This window comes from Panthera onca, chromosome B2, assembly GCF_046562875.1.
Source record: "Panthera onca isolate mPanOnc1 chromosome B2, mPanOnc1 haplotype 2, whole genome shotgun sequence".
In the NCBI taxonomy this organism is placed as follows: domain Eukaryota; kingdom Metazoa; phylum Chordata; class Mammalia; order Carnivora; family Felidae; genus Panthera; species Panthera onca.
In genome coordinates, this window is record NC_138343.1 from 96579160 (window position 1) to 96598374 (window position 19215).

The 19215-nt window shown below is 46.9% G+C and overlaps 1 protein-coding gene across 2 annotated transcripts in view; it reads left to right on the plus strand.

The window, feature by feature from the left end:
- The window catches only part of SOBP (sine oculis binding protein homolog), a 162267-nt gene extending 151699 nt beyond the window's left edge, over window positions 1-10568 (plus strand). For both annotated transcript variants that reach the window (XM_078447182.2, XM_078447181.2), the window contains one exon: window positions 10457-10568. The gene's annotated coding sequence lies outside the window, so the exon portion shown is untranslated. The remainder of the gene's footprint in view (window positions 1-10456) is intronic.
- The last annotated feature ends 8647 nt before the right edge of the window (window positions 10569-19215 follow it).

Consider the following 19215-nt stretch of genomic DNA (forward strand, 5'->3'; position numbering starts at 1 on the left):
AATGCTTTTTTTAGTAGTTTCAGCTTATTTAAAAAATGTATAAAAAGTCATAAACAGGGTTGGTTGTCTGTGATTTAAAAAAAAAAATTACCCAGTTCTCCCAAAGGTAAAGTGTTCAATGTGAATCATGTTGAGTCTCACCTCTTTGTCTTATCCTAGGAGTATTTAGTAAAACTTTCCATTCGAGTGTTGGATCTGAATCTGTGTCCACATGAGTTTAAAGTGTCATATTGTTCCTCTGAAATGTTTTAGGGGCAATTTACTGGTGGTTAGATTGAACTCTTTATCATTCACCTGTAACCATCTTGGGAACTAAGACCCCGGATCCTGTCTTTATCACAGATAGCCTGCTTGTGCACTTCATGTGAAAAAGAGGAGAGGGAAAAAACCTGTTTTCCACACTCAGAATCCATTTAAACTTCAGAGGTTATAAATTTCAAACTGACCACAGGCCTCTGGGGCTCACACTCTTTTATGGCTGGCAAAATACAACTTTCTGGTAAGAACGGGAAAATGAAGGCTTAAAAAGGCTCATAAACTTGCTTGGACATCTAATAGCTCTTACCAAACAGCATTTTCATGAGTTAAGTGTAAATGAGTCAGAAACATATAGATTGAATTTCTTTTAAAATACACATGGGTTTAAAAATTAAGGCCAAAGTGCTTGGCAAAATAAGTTTTGGTTTTAGCCAAACCCCAAATGTTTTAAAAAAATCATTCTACAATTTGCCAAACCAAAAAGACATCCAGGTCCCTCTGTTCCTCTCATTGAATATGATGGCATCATAAACACAGGACTTAATGTCTATTTTCATATCCACCAAGGTTTGAGCAACATGAATCCCAAATGTTAATTGAAAAACTATGAAAAAGTTTTGGAAAAACATTACGGTTTTGCAGACAAAGATGAGGAGTCACTGATTCTGAGTTCTGATTTTGACAACACACCTCACTGTCTGATCATCCCATCTACTTGTTCTCTGTCTCAGCTGGTGTGTGTGTGTGTGTGTATTAGAACACATCCCATCTACTTGTTCTTTGTCTCAGCTGGTGTGTGTGTGTGTGTGTGTGTGTGTGTGTGTGTGTGTGTGTGCAGCTTATGCATAGGAATAATAGCTTTTTAAAAAAATTCTGTATTTGGAGTTCTTAATTTATACTTAATTCATATATTACAATCCACAAACTTAATAAATTCCCAGTCATATCCAAACAGAGGGAGACAGTCCCCTTATTGATAGTTTGGAGATGGTCTTCATTTATTTCCCTAGAGAGTAAAACATATCAATTTTTTAATGTTTATTTACTTTTGAGAGAGACAGAGAGAGAAACAGAGTGCAAGCAGGGGAGGGGCAGAAAGAGAGGGAGACACAAAATCCAAAGCAGGCTCCAGGCTCCAAGCTGTCAGCACAGAGCGTGATGCAGGGCTTTTGAACGCCATGAGATCATGACCTGAGCTGAAGTCAGACTGAGCTACCCAGGTGCCCCAAAATGTATCCATTTTTAACTAATGGTATCTAACACTGACTTTGTGCAGGGACACTGTTATCAAGAGATACAAGGAAGGGAGGGAAAGAGGGAGGGAAAGGGTGAGGAAGGAAGGAAGGAAGGAGACAGAAAAGGAAAAAAAAAATGGGAGAGGGAGTGGCGGGTGTCCTTGACTTGTTTTGAGGAACTAATGACCTGCTGAGAGAGACAAGAAATAACGAAGGCAACTTTTCCAGGCAACACTCAGAACTGCAAAGTGATGTGATACTACAGACAGTGTGCTTCAGCGAGGGCAGGATCTGGGACGGCTCCCTCTCTGCTGAAACTGAATTCCTAGCTCAGGGCTGGCAGAGCAGGCCTGCAGGTATTTGCTGAACAAATGAATGAGGAGAGTCCCAGGAGAGCAATAGCTAATGCAGTTAGCCTGATAGGGTTCCATACAGCAGGTGAGTTCAGAGTTAGTTCCTAAATCTGGGAAGGGGCATGGACCAGCAGGAGTGTAAGAATAAAGAATGCAATAGGATGTCAAAAGCCGCAGAGGCGAGGTAGAGTGAGTGAGCCCCGTTGGGGATGGCCTGCCTTGCACTGGGCTGGAGCAAAGCCCCACTGCGGAGGGAGAGGAGCCCCGGAGACTGCAGCGGGCAGGTAGATTGCGGAATGTGTACTCTGTGCATCAGGCAACGTCACCAAGACCTCGAGCAGAGGAGTGACAGGATGAAATCTGTACTGGAGGAAAATTGCTTTAACAGCTGTTCATAGACTGAAAGGAAGCAGGAGAAAGACTGGCATCCCGAAAGCTGATTGCTGCATTCTGATGACAGGCTAATTACCAGTGGTTGATTCTAAACACTGCGGGATGTTATCACTACGGTGTGAGGGGTGTAGGCTGCCACAAGTGTACTTCAAGTGTGTAAAGCACTGTAGCAGTGCAACGGGAGGCAGAACTTTCGTTGTGTCCAGCGTAGGCATGAAGAGGCTTCATGGCGTATGGTGGAAGAAAACCTCACCACCGACAGACCATTTCAAAGTCCAGTCGGGGGTGCCAGCCGGGCCCCAGATTGTTGTAGAAAACAGGGTCTGGGCCCTTCTGACCAGCCAGCTGCCCGGAGCTGTTGACCAGCCACCTAGGCATGGTGTGGGCTGTTGGCTAGGACTGATGGGCACACACAGACAGGCAGTGCTCTCCCAGCAGAGGACTCCCTGCTGATGAGCACGGAGCCTGGACGGTGGCCGCAGTGACACACGAAAGCTCTGGCCTTGGACCAAAGAGCAGCCATAACGCTTGGGTGGCTTGCTCTCCCTCAGACATCTTCTGAGATTTCCACAGTGTCTGAATCCCATTCTCCCAGGGCCTTCAGGCACTGTCAAGGGAGGCTGACAACTTTTAGAGATGCCTTTTTATCTTTTTTAACCTCCTGTGCCTTAGACCTTTTTCTGAAGCTTCCACATGTGCGGACAGGGAGCTTCCAGTTGTGAAGGAAGGCAGTGGTGTGGTTTTGTGGAAAAGAACATCAGCTCTGGAGTTGGGCCAGCCTGGGTGCAGATCCTGGCAGAGCCTTTTAGGAGGTGAGGAGGGAGGTGATTGTCTCCTGAGTCTCCTCTCTAGGTCACGAGTAACAGTGACATTACTGTGAGGGGTAGGTAGAACACATAGACAGTGTGGCACATCACAGATGCCCTACAGCTGGCAGGTACTGCCTTGTTAGAAAGGCTGTGAGGACTGGGAGAGAAGTGTAGGGCCAGAGTGAGGTCTGCTTGGGTTTGAAAACTAGCTGTATCGCTTACTAGCTATGAGAGTTTGGAATAGCTTTATAAGCTCTTGTGCCTGCATTCTCTCATTAAATAATTGTATCATCTAACATTTATTGAGCATACTTTATATGCAGGCAGCGTTCAAAGGTTATGTGCCCACAGCAAAACTATGGAATACCATTATTAAATCCATTTGACAGATGAGTAACTAAGGACCAGAGAGGCTAAGTCTCCTATCTTGTGTCCTTGGTCAGTAAATGACAACACTGAGAGATCTGACGGGCAGCCTGGCTCCAGAGTCCCCATGTAAGATCACTGAGCACATCTCATATACACGAAAATGAAGATAAGACCTCCTACCTCATAGAGTCATCAGGCTCCAGTGGTAGATAACCTAGGTTAAAATGCCAAGGAAGTACCTGGCACATAGTAGGTGCTTGTTTAAAGAATTGTCATGGTGTCCGCTGTAGCTCAGAACTTGCTTCCCTTGGATGTGGAATGCAAGGTGATGAAACGCTTCCATGCTGTCAACCTCGGATGTTAAGGATACCATTCCAGAATGTGTAAGATGTCTGGTTCCACTTTTACGGGTAGAGACTGGGACAAACAGAGCAAATGCTCAAGGTCAGAGTGGTGCAGCCAGGATTAGAACCTGAGTCCTCATCTGCCTTTCCTCTCAGTGGGACACAAGATATGACCAAGGCTGCTTGAGTTACATGCCCTGTGCCAGGAACCAAAGGCATATTTTTGCCACCCATGGTATCACTTCCTCATGTTGAGCAGCTGATCTCAGAGAGGAAATAAGTTGTACCTGAACATCTGGGGTCAGGAGGGTGAAAGTGTTGCAGAGAAGTAATTATTAACCACATTCTCCATCTCCTTGGCTGTGCAGGGGTAGGGGTAGGCAATAGAGTTGTGGGGGGTCAGTATGTTTGCTCTTATTTTGTGCAGTGAAGTTTCCATGAACATGAAGCCTCTCCCCACCCCCCTTCAATATCTTCTGCTCCTCTTCCCACCCTCCCTATTCATGGATTGGTCGTAAAGAATAGATTAAGTGCCAGAAAGACCACCCCTCCAGATCCCAGCTAAAATCCCCAAAATCTACTGTTGGTCCATAAACCATAGCTACTTGTCACATTCTTTTCTTTCTTTTCTTTTCCTCCTCCTCCTCCTTCTTCTTTTAACCTAGAATGCCCATGTTCAGATAATATAGGTATAGAGAAATGACAAACTCAATCTTAACACAATAAACATCTACGTTATTTTCTGTTGGGTTTTTTTTTTGTTGTTGTCCAAGGCAGAATTTTTAGAAGGCACATGAACCAGCATTAGCTAGTTGGTGTATTGGATGAAACTGGAATGAAAATGTAATTGTATTTTCTTATCAATTAGCTTCTCAGAGTTCTTGTTTGTAAGCAAAGGAGATGAACTGTCTATGTCTCTAGGGCCCCTCACATCCCTGACGCTGTGACCCCCACTTGTCAGGGGAAGGAAGGGGAGAGATGAAACCCGGACTGAGGGAGGTATTCCCTGGACGGGAGCACGGGGTTTGGGGTCATAGGAGGTGGATCCAACCTACTCTGCCCCTTTCTAGCTAGTGACCTTGACCATGTAAGCTTCTTAACCTTCCTAGGAAAGTTTCTTCATCTGCAAAATGGGGACAGTAATAAATACTTAAGTAGCATTGTTGTTTCCATGAATTAAGTGTATAAGTGAGATACCTATATAAAATGTGCTTGTTTTCAAGTGAAATAAGTATATAAAAGTGCCTAGTGCAGCATTTGACATCAAGTAGGTGCTCAGTAAAAGTTGACTTCCTTCTTTGGGGGGGAAAAACCCTGAAGCTTTGCCAAACCATAATAGGAAATGCTTGGTCCTAAAAGCTAGAGGCATAGGGCTTTTGGCTCATCTTCAAAATTTCCTGCAGAACATTAGCTAGAGTATGTAAGTCTCCTTTATTTTATTTTTCTCTTTTGTGAAGGGAGGTAGCCACCTGCCCCAGTGCATTTATGAAAATGTACTCTGTTAGTCATGAATCCCCATACACTTTTAGGAAAGGGCCAGGGTCAGGGTCATTTGGTTTGCTTAAACACCCAGGTTCCAGAAAGGATTGGAGGTAGTTTAAGAAGATCAGTCATCCGGGGTGAAGAAGAGGATCCTAATGAGTGCACGAGATGAAGTTCACGGCTGAGGTTCTTTGTGCCCTAGGAACTTTTAGAGGTCAGCAAGAAATAGCAGTGACCACTTGTGAGAAGCAACAGGCCTCTGTACCCATGTAACTCATCAAGCCAACTTGGCAGAGAAAACCAAAATTTTAACTTGTAGAACAAAGAATTACAGATGGAGCTATCCCAGCAGGGGGTCTTCTGTGGTGGTGATTTTTCCTGATTAAAGAGTAAAATAAGAGCTATTGCTAAAGGAGAAAATTAAGCAAGTCCTTACATTTGGCTTAATTTTTTTTTCTGTTAAATATACATGAGCCTTGGCTTATCAGAACCGTGGAGTGGGCAGCACAGTGGTGATGAAGTTGTACTTCAGACTAGAGCCTAGCACTGAGCCAACCGATGCTCGTCCTTGGCTCCCACAACCCTCTCCCCACCACTGGTTATTTTCCATAACAATCACACCAGGTTTTTCAATTATTTTCGCCAACTAATGAGCTGTAAGAAAAGAGGTGCCATCCACTTCATAAATGAAAGCCATTTCTGTCTTGGCAAAAGCCATTTCAGAACTTCACGAAGCAGTGGTTGATGGGGGAGAGAAGGAGCCATTTTTGGGCAAAACCTCACCAAGGGCTTGCTGTGGAGACCACTATCTGGCCTCACACTTGGGTTTATCAGCTCATGCAGGTGACTCTGCTCATCGACCGCTGGGCTCTTCTCTTGTGAGTGTCCCAGAATAGCTGCGGCTACCTGAGACCAGTCCAGTCCTCGGGGACTCATTATTGTTCCAGATAAACAGCGTGGCCGAAGCCAGCACGTAATGGCTGTATTTAACCGTGATAAGTGATGGGCCGATGTGCCCAAGTGAGCCGCATCACTGTAAGGCTCGGGTAAGTGGACAGAGGCCAGCCAGCTCAGTAGTGGGCACTTCTCGCACATCATAGAGTTGATGCCATGGGGTTTTAGACTCGGGTAATAAATCTGGCAGACATGGGGAGCTTGCCTTCTAAACAGGTAAGACGGGACAGACATACAGGGTTTTGATTATGCTAATTACAAAGGTATTTGAGGAAGGAAAGAAAAAGTCTGGAAAGTGGATTAGATAAATCAAGGCAGGCTTCTTGGCAGAAGTGGACTCTTGCACTGTGGAGGGACCAGCTTGCAATAAGAATAAGACACACATTTTTCTCTGGACACACATTTCCTTTTGGGAGTGGTGGCTAGGAAAGTATAAGACTTCCTTTTAAAGACAGCGAGCATAAGTCTTAGGCTGTAAAGGCCAAAGAAGGAAAGGTGAGAATGGTTATATTTTGACAGTATCAACATTGGAAGCATTTCTTAGTACTCAGGCACATTTCTGTTCTCCATAATTCTCTGAAAATTCTTGTGGGGTGAAGGAGGATGAGTAACTCAATCATATTCTTAGCAATGCTTTCCTGATGTAAAAAAAGGAAAAGTGCCAGGCAGACAGAGGCCCTCTCACTGCACTTAGTTATGCATTCCCTGAGGACGGTACTTCATTCCTCTGGCCTAAGGGGCAGGGGGGCCTGGGATTCTGAAGGCGCCTGGCCATACAGGTCTGCTGGAGACTATACATTGTGGAGCCAGTCTGCAAACATAGTACATGCGTGGTGCACAGGATGGGCTGTGTGCATGTGGGATTCCATGCAATAGGACCCCTGGGTTGTCCTGCCTTCAGACGAACCCTGGACTCACAGGAAAACCCAAGTGTGAGGCACGAGTATCGCTGTTTCCCCAGAACTTCCTGCATTAAGGGATACTCCAAAAACCTGCCAGAGGGGTGTGTGTGTGTGTGTGTGTGTGTGTGTGTGTGCGTGCCCGTGTGCCCACACGCACGTGCACGTGAAAGAGAGATTAGTAGAAAGGAGACTCTGAAAGTTTGTGCTTTGGAGTTCAGAAGTTAATAGTCTTCCTTATACACAGATTAATATCCAGCTGCTCAAGTTTGTAATCCTACGTACTTGACACTGGCTTTGGTCCAAAGATCCCACAGTCACAGAACTTGAGAGATGGAAGATATAATCGAAAATCTCCCGAGACGCCGGTGTCACAGAGGAGGAATCAAGACTTGGGGAGGTTAAAGAAGGGGACGGGCTGGACTGTGACTTGTGTCTCTGTCTCACTTATCATAGTAATTTCCCCTTTGCTCAGATCAAGAAATTTAAACTGGATGGATTTTCCATAAGATCCCTCTGCTTGGCAAGGGCAAAATAGGAACTGGCTCGAGCCCTGGAACTTCCTCACGATCACTTTCTAAAACTGCAGGCTTGCTTCCTCCCCGCTCTTGAGTTTCACACTCTGCATACCAATAACTCCAGGAAAGTGAAGCCCAAGCTTGGTTCTTCATTTCCATTGATTCGAGAGTCTGTTCCCCGGGTCACCAACAAGGGGGCTGCCCTGAGCCACCGCCAGAGCCATGGGAACAGATGAGGACGACTTCAGGACCACCCCCTCCTCAAATGTTAGTGGCAGAAAGGGACTTGTACTGCCACCATCTGGCCTTTGCGTGTGTCCCAGACATGGCAAGGATGTGGTGAGAGGGAAGGAAACAGCACACAAATTGTCTACTTTGCCATTCTCTTAAAATAAGCTCGGTGTGTGAGGAGGCTTTCAGAGCAGCAGGAATGGGGCTGCAGAAAATAGAGTGTGGTGCAGCTGCACCCTTTAGAACTTGGGGGGAAAACACATATTATTTACCAGACAATAATAGATCCCAGAGAATAATAATGATTATTATAGTGTTTGGGATGGCAAACGCTGTCGTTAAGGTTCCAGAATGGCTCTCATTATAATCCCGTTTTCCCAGTCCCTTATGAAAGCCTTGAAATTTTCTCCAAGTAGGCTGATGCTGTCCATGTTTGGCCTTTGTCCAAAGGTGATTTGAATATAAAGAAACTCATTTGAGAAATATTCCTCTTTTTGAGGTCACGATTACATTAAAGAAAAAAAGCCACATCCTTAAAAAAGCAGAGCATTCTTAAGTCGTTCAAAATGGTGGTGTTTCCCAGTCACTGGAAGAAAGCGTTAAATGCTTCTTTTTCTCTTTTCCTTTTTAAAGAAAGGATTCAGAGGCCCCCTCTGACTACAAGATTTGGTCATTCTTGGTCCCGAGCCCAGAGGTGGGGACGGTTTTCCTCCCTCCATGGCAAGTTCCAGGCTATGCTCCCTAGGTGGAAAAGAACTGTCCCAGAAGAAGCTACACTTGTGTCTTTGGATCCATTTGTGATTTCTGAGGCTCCTTTCCGATTCTTCATGACCTCTCATTTGACAGCGGCTCTTGGCATTTTTATTTCAGTATCCCTTCTTGCCACTGTCTCATTCTCAAAGGAAAAAAGAAAAAGAAAGAAAAGAATGAAGGAAGGAAGGGAGAGGGAGAAAGAAAGAAAGAAAGAAAGAAAGAAAGAAAGAAAGAAAAATGAGCTCTTGATTCAGAGATAAATACCCACATTTCCAAGTCTGACCATGCCAAATGAAAAGGTTTCCATGGCCTTGTAATTCCAGCCCCATCACATATTTGCGGTGTTTTGCATTTTCACTTTGGTTATTTAATATACATATTAAATACACACAGATCTGGTGATTTAATGTGATTTGGGGAACGCAGGCATTTCCTGTCATGCACATTCAGATTTTCAAACCTTGTTTTTGGCTGATCATTATTATCGTTACCATTAACACCAGGGTTTGGATAGCAGGGTTCAAAGCACAAGCTTGTACTTTGTCCTCCCAATGGGCATTTTGACCTCCTCATGCTTGTGCTAAATTCATGCTACAGACACTCTCTGAGCAAGTCTCCAGGTCTCTTTGTGGCCTCTTTTTCTTCATCTATAAAATGAGGAAATTACATTATCTCTGGGGTCCCTTCACGTTTTAAATTCTACCACCTCTCTGAAATTATTCGTTCATTGTTCTAGGAATAATCTCAACAGTTGTAAAGATGTTTACGAGTCCTCTGTCACCACCTCACGTTAGCCAGATTTTACCCATTCACATTTCTGAAATCCTCATACATCAGCAGGAAAAACAGGTATTGTTTTGGGGCATGGGGAACAACGGCTGCTTGACCCTCATTCACTTGACAGATGTGCGTCTCGCTGAACCAGGGGCTGGGTGTGGAGATGTGAGCAAAACAGACACATCCCCAAACCTCAGGGACTTTACGGTTTGGTTGGCAGACTTCTAAGAGGCAGTTTACGAGGAGTAACTGAGCGTCCTTGGGAGGTTATATTTCAAACCAAGGGACTGGTAGCAAATGAAATAAGCCAGTGCGGATGGAGAGGCAGAGCCTAACCTCTGTGGTAGAAACTGGGGTGAGCATTCTCCTGAAATTGACTTTCCTGGTGAACAATCCTGTGCAGACCCTCTGCCCTGGGACCCCGACGCCCAGCTGGTTTGTTGTCCTCCAGTCCCGTGCTGCTGGTTGGTTTGGGTATCAAGAGATGCGAACAGCTCGCCCTCGTCAGACAAGACCCACAGAGAAGGGCATTGCTTCCAGCTACCAGCTGCCTCTGTAGAAAACCTCTGAAGAGAGGTCCACATGTCCACAGTAATTGTTCATGTGCTAAAAAGCGAATCTCTTGGCTTTCCTCCTTTGTAGCAGATACCAGAGCCGTTACATGGAGTACAGGGGTGAGGTCTGGAGCTCCAGGGTCCCCCGATGACCTTGCCACCTTTGGGGGTGACCTTGGGCAATTCAGAAGGGTTGCCGGTTAAGCGTGCAGTAAGGCGGAGGGCCAGGGTAGCCCCGTGGCCAGGCATGCCGTTGTGGTCTTTGGGTGAGGGCGTGGTGCACCGAGAAGCGACTCGTGTTTCGTGTCCTCACACAAAGCTGGCAGGGCTGACCCCGAGCGGAACCGTGAATTAGAGACACGTCAAAGTCATGCTGTGCTGCTCTAGTTCTGGGTACTCGGCGTAGGTCTGACCTGCCGGCCGGCCGGAGGGTGCCGCTCTGACTCATGCCTGGGTTCTCCCGACGTGGGACGGGGCTGTGGTTTGACCCAGTGGGTTCTGATGGGCCCCTTCTTCTCTTTTCCCAGGAACGCTCGCTCACAGGGTACCTTGCGCGGAGAGAGGGCGCAGAGCAAACCATGTCCCGCCATCCAATGACACCAGCTGGTCAGCTCACCACCCCCTCTGGCTAAAACTCAAACAAATAAAGCCGCTTCCTGTCATTAAGCATCTCAGAGGAAGCAGCCCTCCCTCGGTGGCCTCCAGCCCAGAGAAGCCAGCACGTCTTGGACCTACCAAGCGGCCCAGCCTTCTTGCGGCCACCGTCTCTGCTTCTCCCCAGAGGAACTTAGGGATTTCGCCCCTGGTTTTAAAACAAAACAAAACAAAACACCAACAAGCCACAAGGACCAATGTAGGTATTCTCCCCGCTCCATCTTCAAGGCTCAGAGGGTGAGGCTGGAAGATGATACGAATTTGAAAACAAAAATCTTTTTTTAGTCATTTTAAAAACTGCTGTGGTTTTGCTGCTACACGAAGAATTGTGATTTGCATTGTACGGTTTTGGACCTATACTGTTCACGTTTTGAAGGCAGAGAGGAATCATACTGGAGTCCCAACACTTCGGATTCATCTCTGTCCTGCCCAGGATGCACTTTTAAATGAAGAGTTAGAATATTTTATTGGCTAATATACTTTTCTTGTTATTTTTACAAAGGCCACCTTTATCCTTTTTAATGCCATATTTTCAGTGTTACACTTTTATGGCTTTTAATTTTCGATTTGACAGATGTAAGAAGCAGCATGAATAGTTTATACTGTGGTTTTTCAGAGACTGAATGCCAAGAGAACTCGGTAAATGTTTATTCTTCTCAGCTTTCTCTTTAAATTCTCCTAAATAGCGCCCCATTTGGGAACAGAGCAAGAGTGTTGAACTGAAGACCAAAATGCCCTCAAGGTGTAAAATAATCCGAGGGGGAATATTTGCTGGGCGTCACGAAAGACTTGGATGAAATTTCAACCCTGATGGTTTTCGGTGATCCAGGAAGTCAGTGAAGCAATCTCTCTATACGCAGAGTCCTTTCATGATAATTAGAATGGTATGGACAAACCAGTGAAAACAAGAGGGAAAGTGAGAAAGATCACCCATGATTCTGTTTCACTGTTTGCTTTCTCCTGTCATGGTTAAGAGAAATGTGCAATTCGATCCTCAATCAGTGGGTGGAGGATAACAGGGTAGATTTTCTTGTGTGCACTTGTACAGTTGTAGCTGCGAGTCCAGAAGTCCTCTAGAGCATGTGTACTGGCACTGAGTTGGTGAGACAGTCGTGGAGTGTCCCATTCTGATGAGTACAGAAAAAAAAAAGAAAAAAAAAAAGAAAAAAAATAAGAAAAAAATCAAAAAAAAAAAAAAGGAGAAAACTAAAAAAAAAAAAAAAAAATCAAATCACCTTGTGATTCAGTGTATCTGTTTACTAACTCAGATAAAGCAATTGTTCCCTCTTGCGGGGTCCGGGTGCCCCCTGCCCACAGGGCCGCTGAGCGGGAGGCTGGAGGGGTGGCCGGTGGGGGTTGGGCGAGGCTGGGGGGCCCGTGCGGCGCCGGCCCTGAAGCACCACGGGACCCGTGGATGCGGTGTACATAGTGTATTTCTATATTCTCCTTTGTACAGAGTCACTTAACAAGTCAAGCTACTGTTTTACAGGTGCTCCTTATTTATTAGAGCTGTGAGAGCTTGGGGGACACACCTGGCGAGCGAGCTCGCTTTTTAAAAATGAAATTGGGGGGGGGCAGGGGAAGGGAGGTGGGAGGGAGGGGAAGCTCGAAAGCCCAGGGAGAGATTTATAAAAGTGAACAAAAGGAAAACTTCCAGCAACAAATTAAACAAACAGACCCCAACACCAAACCCACCCCCACCGCCCGCAGGAAGCAGCAGCCCCCTCCTCTGGGTGCTCATTTCGCTGCGTTTCCCGACGTTCTCCTCTCTCCCTGACTGGTGTCAGCTTCATAAAACAAAAATAAATCTCTAAGAAAAAAATGCACTTACATGTGCTTATTTCGCTTTTCTCATTATTATGACTACCGTTGTTGTTTTCCTTGTTATAGAAGGCGTTCATTTCTTTCCCCCAGGGAAAAAAAATTTTTTTCAAATAAAGTTAGTAAGTTTTAAGAGATGTCTAGATATAGGGGTGACGCCGGCCTTCCCCACCTGCTGTGTATGATGCTTGTGTGCAAACCAGAGCCTGCTGGCCCGTTCGAGGGTCTGTTCCCCCAGCCGGTATGCCCTTTGGTGACAACACGAAGGTGCATGTGCAGTGAGGTCCTGGGCCTGTAGATGTGTGTGTCCCTCTCAACTGCTCTCCCAGTCCTGATTTTTTTTTTTTTTTTTTTTGGCTCCAAGGAGCACCATCCAGTGGTTGCAAACCTCCCCTGCGGGTTCCATTCTCAACAGTAGACCATCTCACCCCCTGGGCTTGGAGATGCTTTTGTTTTAACTTTACGTGAATGGATGGGTCAATCTGGGTTCTCCCTGGTACCTGAATTAAACATCAGAAAATGTCTAAGGTAGGTAGTGCACTAGCACCTCATTCTAGCCAACGTAGACCTTGTCTCATCCTCTTGTTCTGCAGATGAAAACACTGAAGCCTAGAAAGGTGAATGGACTTGCTGAGTCCCATACAGGTGTGGTTCAACTTACTGCAAAACGTAGACACTTTCCGCGGTTTCTTCTAAGTGACCTTCCTGGGAGTGGGTTCTGGAAACTGGGTTTCTTTCTCTCATGGAAACTGGAGGGAATCTCGGAGGTTCCTGGTGTGGGGTTATGTATATGACAACGACTCCATCAGGTACTCCGCAGACCCAGCTGAGGATGGGCCAGGGGCCCGCGCACCCAGCTGTAGTTGTGTGGTACAGAGTCCCAGATAGCAGTTTTCATCTGGACTTGGCCACAGAGACAGTCACCCAGGATGCTGATTTTGCTTTTGTCGCAGTCCAAGATCGTTGAGCAAACATTGTGACCCCGCTGGAAACAAAAGCTACCTTTGTTCCAACATGAAAGGATTTCATGGCATCTCATTAGACATCGGCACACCTTTTCCCTTCCCTTCCTTCTCCTAATCTCGGTGTTCCCTGAACACAGAATCCTCCTGGGCTGTCAAAACGATATGTAAAGAGAAATAGAGGTCCTAATGCCAACGATTACTAGCATGTGCTGAGCACATGTACATTGGCCTCATTTAATCCGCAGAGTAAAAGAAGAACGAGAAGCTCAGTGAGTTTAGTAATTGCTCAGGATCACACAGCCAGTGAGTTGCAGAATGGGATTCAAACCCCTGAGGTGTGGTGCCAGAGCCCAGGCCACACATTCGGTCTGGAGAAAAACTGTTGACATCCTCGTAAAGAGTCATTTTCACTTCCTGTGAGTTTGTGGCAGTGATTCGGTTTTGTTCCAAAGTGGCCCTCATTTTAAATGAAGCCAGAGGGTTGGGTGTTCATGGTTTCTGCTCACCACACCTTACTGGGGGTGGGGAAGTGCTGAGACCACTCTGCTTCTGAGAAACCCGTCAGGCGGTGTCTTCCTCGTTGGTTATCAAACCCCCACTGAACACAGGGCCCCATGTCTGACATTAAGGGGACAAGCTCCCAGCCCCTGCCCCAGTAGCTTACAGGTAACCGGAAGATGGGCTGGCTGTTGAAAAGATGGACCACTTCTTCGTTTCACCGGGAATCTCTTTGGCTATTTTCCAGGATTTATGTAATTGCACATCTGGAACCTAGATTCACAGCTTTGCAAAGCTGCACTCCCCTTGCGCTGCAGGTGTTCCCTTGACATTGGAAGGACAGCTTGGGCCATAAGCAGGCCTATAGGTGTCAGCTCATGCCGCCTACGTGACATGGCCAAAGGCCAGAGCCGAGGCCCAGGTGCAAAGGCACTCAAGACTCATACTGCCTCACTCCCCTCTTTGGCTTTTCCTCTACCCCAAGAGCCAGAGTCCTAACTTCCTTGACCAGTTACAATAGGGCCTCACCCTGGGACAAGTCGCGTGCTGCTTAAAACTCTTTAGTGATTCCTTGAGGCTTACAGAGGCAAAGCCAAGGGCCTAGTAGGACAAACGGAGTCCTCTGGGCTTGGCCCCCCTGGCCTCGCCAGGTCTGCCTGCTCTCTGCTAGTGTAGGGGGCCCTGCTTCCTGACACCCCTGCTCTTTCCTGTCCTCCATCTTTGCATATCAAAGTGCCCCTGCCTTGAATGCCTTCCCTTCATCTTCCCTGAGCAATTTCTACAACTCATCAAGACTCAGTGAACCACTTGGGTGATTCCCCCTGGCGAGCCTTTGGGAGCCTCTTTCTCCTCTCCCCTGCTGGGGCAGGCACACCTCCATGCCCGCCTCTGTCCTGGGGCACATCACACTCTGCCTATCCGGCTGCTCACCTGTCTGTGCCCTTTGCTAGTCTGCAAAGTCCTTGAGGGTAGGGATCCTGACTTATTTGCCTTGTATCTCCTAGGCCCAGCACATGGAAAACTATTTTATTATTATTATTATTATTGCAATTGATAAACCACTCCTTCAAAGCTCAGTTTACATGCTACTCCTTGGTGAAGCCGAGCCTGATTTCCCTATGGCACGATTAACTGCTCCTCCCTTGGCTTCTCGTGGCTGCTGTTTAAATGGACAGAGGCCACTTCTCATACTGCTCTTCCCGTGTCGTCTGGGCCCCTCAGAGGTAGGCCACTGTAGCCCTCCCAACTTTGTATCGTTGAAGAGCTACTCTCCACCCTTGGAAGAGAAAATTTGGGCCGGGGTGTGGCATTAGTCAAGCCTAGTGATGGAGGAGGGCAGTGCAGCCCCGATGACCAGAGCTATTGTGCCGCAAACACAGAGAGACTGGGGACCTTCATTCTGTTTCTCGTGCTCCAGGGAGGGGCGGCGCCGGCTCCAGCCCCACTTTGGCCAGTTGGTCAGTGCACCTTTGGGCTTCTTCTGAACGCAGGGGGAGCCACACAAGGGAACAAGACTCAGTCACTGCCCTGGGGTTTCTGTGTTGTGTCGCGGAACTATGGTACTTTCTACCCAGAAGAGCCTTAGAGATGAGATTAACTCCTTGACCCTTGCAGACTCTTATAGATGGGAAGTTAGGCTTCCATCAACACCCAGAAAGGGCCTCTTCTTCTATCTTGCTGACTGTGGATGGAATGAACAGCTGCCACCAGTGTCTGTAATTCTTCTAGTGAAAGGGGTCCCTCCGCTGAGACAGGTGTCTTTCTGTGCACGGCCCAGGATGGGCTTTACACACATTCACACATTATTAAATTAAAGAATTTAATTCTCACAACGGCCTCGTGAGGGAGGCACTGCCGTTATCATCATTCCCATTTCGTAGCCAAAGAAACTGAGGCATGAAGATGAAGGGGTTTTCTGTCCCGGCGCCGCCCACAGTAAGAGGCAGGACCCAGAAGCAGGCTGCAGGGTCCACACCCCCATGGCCATGTCAAGCCACCTCACCAGGGTGGGGGATGCCTGATGGCTCAGACCACAGGGCAGAGTTCAGGTCACTTCCTTGGTGCCTACGCCATGGGATGGAGATGTCTTTGACCTTTGTTTTGCATTTGGAGAAGGGAAAAAATCTACTCCCACTTTTCCTGATACCTGGTTTTGAACAACATCAAAAATACAACTGTCAGTAGGTAAAGTTTGAGGGAGGTGGGGTGGGGCCCTGTTCCACCAGCTCAGAGGGAGGAAGAGAGGAGAGAGGCGCTGTGGCACCCATGTTAAATTTCTGGGGCGGGCACAAAGGGGACACATAGGCCCCAGGTGTTTTCCATTTCCCGTGGTTCTGATGCTTTGAGCTGTAAGCTGGGCTTTCTCCCCTGGTGCTTGTTTAGAAGGGCAAAGGGATGTCACACGAAACAGGGGTGGAGCTGCCGGGGCCACATGGGGCTGCATTGCTTTGCGCAGAGAGCAGGGGGCTGAATCCAAGCCCCACGGTCACCTTTGGGCTCAGCCACTGGATCCCTGGTTGACTAAGCCGACTGAATAAATGGACAGAAATGTTTATAGCCTCCACATGCCAGACGCCAAAAAGGGCCAGCCACCCAGACTATCTCGGGCGAGCCTCGTGAAACCACACGCAATGAGTGCAATCCTCACTTCTGGAAAAGGAAGACACAGTCCAGGGTCACTGAGCTAGTGAGTAATAGAGCTGAGATTTGGACCCTCTGTGCCCACAGGCAGTGCTCTTTTTGATGGCACCACAGCTGCAGAAATACCAGCGTCAATTCAGGTCATAAGTTAGTTTGAATCTGAATCAGCCAACGGAACACATGCCTGATGATGTCATTCCACCCTGCTCCCAGACCTCTGGGAAGGTCTAACGCTCTTACCTCACCGTTCCTCACGTTCAGGGTTGGGCCAAGCCAGCAGACAGTGAACCCCTCCAAGAGGGAGCGAAATCCACTGCTAATCTTAGTGGACGTTTATTCAATGTGTACCAAATGCCGTTCAGTTGCATTGTTTTATTTATGCCTCACCACAACCCTGTGAGAAGGATACTGTTATTATTCCTGTTTTACAGATGAGAAAACTGAGCCCACAAGGCTAAGTAAGGGCAAAGCCTGAAAGTACATTTGGTCAGTCTGATAGCAGAGCCCACGTTTAACCAGCCCACTCACGTGTCAGCCTCCCTCTTGTGGATGAACAGATGCCTGCATGCATGAATAAAAGAGCATTTGATTGATGTACGTGTGGCCCAGTTTTACACCAGTCACTTTCACACATGTCATCTCATCTTCAGGATCAACCCTGGAAGTGACATAGAGGAGCACAAAAGTGGTTCCTATCTCTTGAGTTACCAAAAAAGTCAACCGCTCATATCTTCTTTAACTAACCTCTAATAAATTCCCGTTCTGAATGAGAACTCTTCTTTGCCAACATCGCCAGCCTCACAACGCAACACATAGGAATGCTCAAGGGGATTTACTCTATACTCTATATTAAGTATATTTACTTACTCTATATTACTCTCTATATAAGTATATTTACTCTATACTCTATATTAAGAGTATATTTACTCTATACTCTATATTAAGCTCTATACTTACTTCCGCTCATCTGCTTTGCTCCAACAGCCTGGGAGCAGGTACCGGGGCTGATTTATCTCTGCATTGTCTGTATGCACCCAGCACTCAGCACTCAGCACTCACTCGGTGTTGAAGGATTGAGTGTTTAGAGCGGGGGTCCTGGTAGCTGTGCCTCTCATTCACTGCGGGAGCAGGATTAGGTGAGTCCCTCAAATCTCCTCCCCACTGTCTGTGTCCCCTTTCCCATTTCCTGCTCTGGGCTTTCCTCCAGAGTCTGTGCAGGTGACGCTGTTGGGAAACCCTGGTGTCTGGGCAGCACGTGAGGGGCCACCACCTCCCCAGCTGTGTGGACAAGACCGCTGGGGAAGAGCACCAGAACAGAAGCATACAGTCTCCACTGAAGGCACTGGGTCCTGAGGATGACAAGGAAAGCCCTCAGTCATTTCCGCTCTGCTACTTCTCATGCAAGCACATCACATTCCATTTAAATGTCCCATATAAGATCATTTCTGATATTTGAAACACCTGAAAAAGGATTTGCTCCAGAAAGGTGCACGTGAGTGAGTGAGCTCTGAGGGTGTGCCCTTCGACCTTGGTAATGAAAGGGAAGGTATATCCTGAGGCATATTTAGCCAGAACCTTTAGACTATGGGGTGAGTTCTTCCCCTTCGTTCTAGGCTTATTTACACAAGAGGGAAAGATTATCACGAAATAAAAACAATGAAAACAACTGTAGGTAGATAGAAGAGTTTTATAAAGCAACAGCACCTTTTTTATTGTGCACTCCCAGCACCCCCAAACCCCATCCTGCACCGAGACCTTCCTTTCCTGCCTTGCCATTTGGTTTGCAGTGTCTCCTTCACACACAGTAGCTGGATCGCGGCTCAGGACCAAAGGCCAGGAATGCAATGAGATACTTTTATACTTATTGATTCTTTAAAAAAGAGTTTGTTTTCATGAAACTTTAATTCACTTTTTTTTCTTTTCTCCTCTCTCTCTCTCTCTCTCTCTAGCTTTTTAGCCTAACTGCTACACATTTTATCCCTGTTCTTTGTGAAATGCTAATCCAGCCCGGGGTTTTCGTTTTCCGGGTGTAACTTTTCAGAAATTGTATATCTGCATAGCAACCCAGCGAGGGCCGCCTATGTCATGGTATCACATGTCAGAAAGATGAAAAGGACTCCAAATCTTAGCTCTCTACAAACTTGGCCCTCCAATCCTAGGGCAGAGAGCTCGCTGGCCTTAATATAAATGGCAGGAGAGCCATTTCAGGGCCAGAGAGGTGCAAACTTTTATCTTGTTGATGACAGAAAACGACACATGACCTCAGCTCCGCTCGGTGGGGACGATCAAACCAGAAACAAAGGCCGTATTTTCCTCTGCTCTCGTCCCTGCTGTCAGCTTCCAAGTGCAACCTGAGCCTGGATTCTGAACCCAGTGTCCAGATTAGAGATTGTTGACTCAGATTTAGTGGTGAAACGTGAGCCCGACTCTGTTGATGGCAGGCCTTAAAGGAGCAAGTTTACTTAAGCCAAGAGAGAGATTGTATGTCAGACGAGAGCCTGGCTTCTCTTTATCACAAACTTCCTGATCTGCCTCTGTTTTAATAGTTTCCACCACCACCACCAAAAGAGAGACACAGAGAGACACAGAGAGAGACAGAGACAGAGACAGAGAGAAGGAGAGAAGCAGCACTGTCTTGACTCCACCTTCTCAGTGTCATAAATCAGGAAATTAACAAGTGTGTAACTGGCCTTTGCCACGGTCCAAGA